The sequence below is a fragment of the Nyctereutes procyonoides genome, unplaced genomic scaffold, assembly GCF_905146905.1.
Source record: "Nyctereutes procyonoides isolate TBG_1078 unplaced genomic scaffold, NYPRO_anot_genome, whole genome shotgun sequence".
NCBI lineage: Eukaryota > Metazoa > Chordata > Mammalia > Carnivora > Canidae > Nyctereutes > Nyctereutes procyonoides.
The window spans coordinates 6,985,944-6,993,042 of NW_026575048.1; the positions used below are offsets into that span (position 1 = coordinate 6,985,944).

At 58.0% G+C, this 7,099-nt stretch overlaps 1 long non-coding RNA gene across 1 annotated transcript; it reads left to right on the top strand.

The window, feature by feature from the left end:
* The first annotated feature begins 931 nt into the window (after positions 1-931).
* LOC129511192 (uncharacterized) lies at positions 932-6,704 on the top strand. The gene is made up of 5 exons (XR_008664761.1): positions 932-1,126; positions 1,723-1,824; positions 2,204-2,271; positions 3,095-5,563; positions 6,093-6,704. It is a non-coding gene; the product is annotated as an uncharacterized LOC129511192 (long non-coding RNA).
* Positions 6,705-7,099: the final 395 nt, after the last annotated feature.

Consider the following 7,099-nt stretch of genomic DNA (forward strand, 5'->3'; position numbering starts at 1 on the left):
TGCGGGGCCCTAAGGGCTGAGGTGGTCAGCCTGGGTGCCATGCGGTACAGAGGAGGATGCCAGGCTTTGGGGAGGCAGGAAGGTTTTCATAGACGAGAGGATGCCAAGGGGCACCATGGAGGGGGAGGTGGGGTGACCTGGGTTTGCAAAGCCCTGAGGCAAGAGATGGGGATGGCGGCCTATGGTCCCAGTAGAGCAGGAGTCCCTTGATGGGAATCCAAGAGACTGGTGATGGGTGCTTGGGCAGGACCTTGGGGAGCCACTGAAAGGCTAGGAGCTGGGCGCAGCGGGGAGGGACAGGTGAGGAGTGGACTAGTGGCTGTCAGTGGGTTTGCATTTGTGCCTGTGCACAGAGTGTGCAAGCAAGGCCCCGTGACTTGGACTTGCTCTCTCTGTGCCCTCTGCAGGTGGAAGGCTCTCCGCCGGGGATGCTCGCTGAATGGCCGCATCCTCCCATTCATTTTGAAATCTTTAAAAGGGGACTCGGCTTTCGTCTCCAGTTAGAGTTCGAGCTGGAAATAATCTGAACGCCGAGCAGAGGAGAACAGGTGAACGAATTAGGGAGTATCTCTACCAGGGAGTGCGAAACCGGTCACTATGGGTGGTAAATAAATGAAGGCCATGCAGCCACACGGAGAGCAGCTCGCAGAAGAGGGGTGGATGAAAATAGCAGCACATAAATTATACGTGTACCGTGGTTACGATGGCATAAAAATCTGGGTACATACGGGTAAAGACAGGAGGTATCGCAAATGGAGAAAGGAAAACAGGGAGGTGGGAGTGACAGCAGTTTTTCTCTCTGTTCTGTTTTCCTGTTTTAATTTTCCTGTAATAAATATTGAGGAGCGGTTGTGGCAACTAAGGCGGTACGTCCCCGGGCAGATGGCTGGTGCCCCACCACACCACCACCACCCACACCCCAGAGCCTGGAGGGCTGGGCCTGCCCCGGAGCTGTCACCGGAAGTGCCCTGCAGTGTGCGGGCTGAATCACGCAGACGTCATGGCCACTCGCAGGGCCTGCTGGTGACTCATGCGTCGGCCCACTCCTCTGCGGTTGCCTCTGGTTGGAGCTCAGGGAACCCGGAGCCAGTTCCCGGGGGGCCAGCTCTGAAGCCCCCCCTTTCAGGTCAGAAAGCCTTGGGCCCTGGAGCCCAGCACACCCAGCTACGTCCCCATCCTGCTGCTCAGGAGACTTTCTCCAGGGCCCAGGGCTGAAGTCTGCGGGTGGCAGAGCCAGGACCTCGGGCGGAGCGTTAGGCTGTGCTGGGATGACGTCCCTTCTGTTGAGGTGGCCGCCCCGGGGAGGCTGTCAACCCGGGGGCAGGACCATCTCCTCCTTTTGCATCCTGGTTCCCGCCACAGAGGCCTCAGCTCTCAGCATAGGTGGTGGCTGCTTGTGTCTGGGAGCCTGGTGTCTGAGGCCTGGTCTTGGAGTCGAGAGAGCAGGCGATGAAGGGTCCTGTGTCCCAAGGTCCCAGAGATTGGGTGAAGAGAAGGGTGGGATTGGGTCTAGGGAGGAGGAGGGGGTTGAGAGCAGGTCCCGACCTGTTCTTGTTGGGAAGGAAAGAGGGGAGGGGTGGGTGAGAGGACTGCTGTTTCAGGGCCAGAAAGTAGCGCACACAAGACACAAAACAATTGGGAGGAGGGGTGAGGCGTGGGGTGGAGAGGCCGTTAACTCACCTGTGTTGACTGAGAGCCCTACTACGTGTCTGCTCTGCTCAGGTGCCAGGGAGACAATGAAACACAAAGCAGGTGAAGCGCAGGCCCTCGTGGAGATTGTGCAGCCCGGGGGACCTGGGAAACCAGCCAACTAACTGATGTGCGGTAAGTCGGGGGAAGGAAATGGAAGTAGGGAGGAGGCGGCGACAGGCAAAGGGGTCATGCTCTTTCATGTGGGTAGTGGAGGAAGAGCTCCGAGGAACTGGAGGAGGAAGTGGGGGACAAACCGCATGGTTAGCAGAGGAAAGCTTGTTTTTGGCATTGGCGTTGCTAGTGCAAAAGCCCTGCGGCCGGGATGCTTTTGTTTTTTGTGTGGCCAGAGCAGAGTAAGGGATGGGGGTGGCAGTGTGTGTGTGTACAGTGGGTCTGGTGGGGCCTTGTAGGCCCCGGTAAAGAGTTTGGATTTCATTCTGAGTGGAATGAGAAGCGTGGGAGGTTTGGGATCAGTCTTAACCTTTTCAAAGGCACACTCTTGTTTCCATAGGTCGAGTGTCAGTGGGCGTGCCCCAGGCGAAGCAGGAGCCTTGCTCTGAGCCTGTCGCAGCTGTCCAGGTCAGAGGTGCTGGAGACTTGCAGGGGTGGTGAGGGGCGATAGTGGAGGTGGCAGGCAGGCCGAGTTCTGGGTTGGAAAGACAGCCAGCGGGATCAGATCAGGGGTTGCCTGCGTATGACAGAGGAGTCAGAGGCTCCAGGGTCCTAGAAGGGTGAACTCAGTTTGGGGCCAAGCAGTTTTATCTGGAGGAGAGGACGCAGGCAATGGGCGGGTAGGGTCGGCATTCACACCAGTCAGCCAGCACTGCCACAACCAGGCAGGGGTGCAGGGCACAGGGTGCTGGGCGCTCGGACCCCACATCTGGGCTTCTCTATCCCTCCTGTGATGCATCCTTGGGAGGTGACGGACACCCTTTCCCATCCTGTTCCGTCTCTGCAGCTACTACCACCTACCCACGTCCCCTCACGCCTTAGCTCTGCTTCCTCCCCGTCTCACCACTACCCTGCGTTCTGGTCCCGAGAGGCTGAGACCTTTGCTATGAGGCGCTGTCGTGGGCTGTTCTAAGGCCTTTTCATATACTGACTCATTCACTCCTCACAAAGTCCCTTCACGATTGAGGGACCAAAGGCACAGAGAGGCTGAGTGCTTGCCCAGGGTCACACAGCCAGTTAAGGGGAGGAACTGGTACTTGAGCCTGGCAGCAGGGCAGGCTGGTTCCAGAGTTGCTCTGAACCTTTATGTCCATCGCGCCGCCCCCTTGTGGCCGTGACCACCCTTCAGCTCTCCCCCCGGGTCCCCGTGATCCTATACCTACCTCTCCAATGGCCCCTTTTCAGTCTTCGCCTTCTGCTGTACACACTCTGCCCTCCTCTGTACCTGCAGGATTTTCTCCTGGGGCCTCTTCACTCCTGTCTGTGGAGCTCAACGTGGGTTTTGAGTTCCAGACCGAACATTCAACTAGACATCTCCGCTTGGGCGCCCTGCCGACACTGCCCCAAATGCACCCCAAATATGCTGGCCCTCTGTCTGGCAAATGGCACTCTGGCCCCTAGGAGCTGGGGGGCATATCCAGGTGTGGGCTGTGCTATTTCCTGTATGGTCAGGATGGGGAGCCTCGCACCCTCCCTTCTGCACCCCCTGCCCAGTACCACCTGCTGATCCACTCCCAGTTGCCCTCTAGTGCAAGGACTGGAGCACTGGAGATCCCCAAGGCCACCTCTCCTGGGTACGGCCACACTCTGGTTAGGCTGCCCGCTCCCACTCTGTCTTCCCCTGGTCCGTTATCCACACAGCGCCTAGAATGATCTTGCAGAGAGCATATTGGGTGCTAAAGCCCTCAGGGCACCCCTGCTCCTCAAGGTGAAGGCCTCATCCTGCACTAGCCCAGGTGCCTCGCTGGCTTCACCTTGCCAGCCGTGCCCGGACCCTCCCTGAGCCTCGGGGCTCCAGACACACTGCTTCTGCGACTCCCGCCCCCTGCCTGGACCTGGCTACCTGTCCAAGTTCTGCGCCGTCTGGGCTCAGCCTGGGCACCTCCCCAGATGTGCCCCCATGGCCTGCGGTGTACCCGCCCTGAGAGTCTGCTGTGTAGAATGCACCTGTCTGCCACTTTGCTGACCGTCCTCCCACCCTGCAGGTTGTGAGCCCCCGAGGCCAGGGACAGGGTCTACTGTCCCCACAGTATCTTCAGCCAGCCCCCGACATGGGCACAGCACTCTGGATTCTCTCAAATAAATGTTTATTGAGGGAATGAGTGAATGTGGGAGCCAGTGGGTAACCGACCTGGGGGAGGCTGCTGTCCCCGCCACAGCAGCAGGAGGGTCACAGCAGTGGGGATTGAAAGAGGTAATGTGGGTGCCTGGGTGGCCCGGTCAGTGGAGCATCTGCCTTTGGCTCATGTCATGATCCTGGGGGTCCTGGGATCGAGCCTCACGTCAGGCTCTGTGCTCAGAGGAAGTCTGCTTGTCCCTCTCCTTCTGCCCCTCCTCCCGCTTGTGCGCTCTCTTTCTCTCTCAAATACATAAAATCTTAAAACAAAACAAAACAAAACCAGAGAGCGAAATGATGCTTTGGAGCCTCTGGCCCCTGAGGGGATAGTTGGTACGTGGGGCTCACCGCCAGCTCCTCATCCTCTCCCCTGTCCATCTGGCTAACCTGCGAGTGGCCGCGGTGCTGACCATTCTGTCCGTCCTGCCACTGCCGCCCCCTCACAGGGCCTTCTGGAGACAGTCCCGTACTCCAGATGCTCAGGCCTTCCGGGCCCGGAGCCCGACCCGAAGGTGGAATCCTTGGGGCATACTTGTCCCTGGCTCGGGGCCGGGCTGTGCTCCCTTCTGAGGACTCAGAGAAGCCAGGGTCGGCAGCCAGCGCCCCAGGCACCTCCTTGGGTGCTCCCCAGGTCAGAGGCGAGGTCTCGCATCTACTCGCTAATGCACGATTTATTTCTTTTGCAAGTTTCTCTGGGACCTGTGCTTGTCCAGATGTTTGCATGATGTGGCGGGAAATGAGGTTTATGGAGCTGCTGGCAGAGCATCCCTGCGGTTCTAGAGATTTGGGGGGTCTTGGAGCTCGGGCTCCAGCTGCATGCGGCTGCCTGCGTCCTTGCAGCATTTAGCTTCTGAGCCCGGCAGCTTCCTCGGCCCCAAACACGTGAGCGACCTCATGACTCTGCCCCTCCAGTGATCCCCGACAAACTGTTCAGCGAGTAGGTGGAATTCCTATTTTTAATAGCCAAGTTGTTGAGAAATTGTGGGGCTTCTACTTCCTTTGGAACAGAAGGCTTCCAGAAATATTTATACCTTTGCTTCTATAGAATCTAGGAAATCATCCCAGCCCAGAGGAGGTCAGCAGGTGGCGTGGGATCACCTAGGAGACGGCCCCAGTGACATCACCATGCTCACCCAGTTGGGGACCCGCCAGTCCTCTCGGTCGGCTGGCCCTGCTCTCTACTGGGGAGGGGGGCTTGGTAAGGGTTGGTGGGACCAGGTCTTGGGGGCTGCCAGTGTCATGCTGAGGGATCTGAACCCTGTCCCTGAGCCCTCAGTGAGATTTAGTGGAGGACTAACATCGGATGTGCATTTCCGAGAGGTCAGAGGCAGTGGATTAGAGCTGCGTCCTGTCAAGGCTTTCATTTTGCAAGAGACCTGTGTACAGTGCCAGGGCGCAATCCCTCTAACCCTGTGCAGTGCATTCCAGCATTTTCTGTTCTGTTTCATTTGTTTTTCTAAAAATGCTGTTTGCAACCCTCTGCACTGATTTCCCGTCTCCCTGAATGTTTTTTGATCTGAAGTTGGAAAAGCAGCACTGGATTGGAGAGAGGAAGCCCGGGCAGAGGCTGCTGTCACTGTCCAGGTGGGATGGGAGTGCCAGGCCTGGGGCAGACGGGGGTGGGGTGGGGCAGGGGGGCTTCCATCGGGGCAGGCCTTGGGCCCCCAGGGCTATGCGCTGCACCTTGGATCTGCGGGCTCCGTGTACCCCCTTCAGGAGACTTGGGGCGGCCCCTGAAGCCACAAGGGGGGCCCGTGATTGTGTCGAGGTGGGGATCCAGAAGCTGTGCTTTCATAACTCAGACATGCTGCGTGGTGTCTGAAAGTCATTTCATTAAATGTCACGTGGAATCAAAATAGAAATCACATCTTTGGGACAAAGCCCATTGAGCCAGGAGCCAGGCATGCTGAATTGGACCCAGAATAGTCTCATGGAAGCTGGGACTGTGGATCCAGGCAGCCCTGTCTCCAAGGCCAGCCTCTCCCCGCCTGGCTCACAGTAGAACCTCCAGATGTGACAGGTGGTTTTAGAGTTGTTGGCTTGGAGGAATCAGCGTGGCTGGGGGGCTGGGGGGGTGGGCAGTGGTGACAGCGCCCGTTTGTCACTCTCCTAGGTAGCCGTGCTGAGCTGAAGAGCCACTTACGTCATCCCTGATCCCCGTTTACCTTACAGGAGGTACCCGTACCATATTTGAGGAGGCTCAGGGGGATCAAGGTATTGGTCTGAGGTCACAGAGCTGGTGACAGGCAGGGATGGGGTTTGAACTCCAGACCAGCTTCCACAACATTTTCCCTCCTGCATCCTGGGCTCCTCTGCCTTGTTGCTCCTGGTTCTTGCAACTAGCTGACCAAGGTTGAGAGAGATGCCCAGATTTAAATCTGGGTACCCGGGGGAGGGGCTTGGGCCTTGGCAAGTTTGAGGCCCCCTGGTTCAATCCTAGCATCCCGCTAACTGGGGACCACTGCTCTGGGAAGGGATGGGAGTGGCCTTCGTGTCTGCCTTCCATCCCAGCCTCCTCTCCGTGGTCTGTTCATTCAGCCAGTGCATGAGAAGCACTTTCCTCTGGAGGCCTGGCAGCCCACACCTGGCAGCCCTGAGCACATCCCGCCCCGCCCCACCTCCATGTGAGGCTCATCCCCACAGCCCTGCCCTAAGGTGTGTGCTCCTCCCCCTGCACCCTGCCCCTAGGTGTGTGCTCAACCCCCTATCCCTGCCCCCAGGTATGTGCTCACACCCCCACCCTGCCCCCAGGTGTGTGCTCACACACCCCACCCTGCCCCCAGGTGTGTACTCATCACCCTCCTCCAGGCCTCTACCTCCCCAAGTGAGCCAGGCTTGGAAGGCAGGAGAGCTGGGGTGAAGTAGGGTGGAGCAGGCCCTGAGGGGTACCTGGTGAGCCCAGAAGGGGAGGGAGGAGGACTGGTGGGGAGCCTGGGCGGAGGGAGGGGTGTACTAGAAGAGTGAGGAGATGCCCAGGGCCTGGTTTTCAGATCCCTTACTTTGACCTTTATGCATGTTCTATCCATTTCTTAGGTTGTTTTTTTCTTTTTTCTGACTTCCTACTTTGGAACATAAGTGATTTCCTCTTTTGGGGGTTCTGTTTAATTAATTAATTAATTT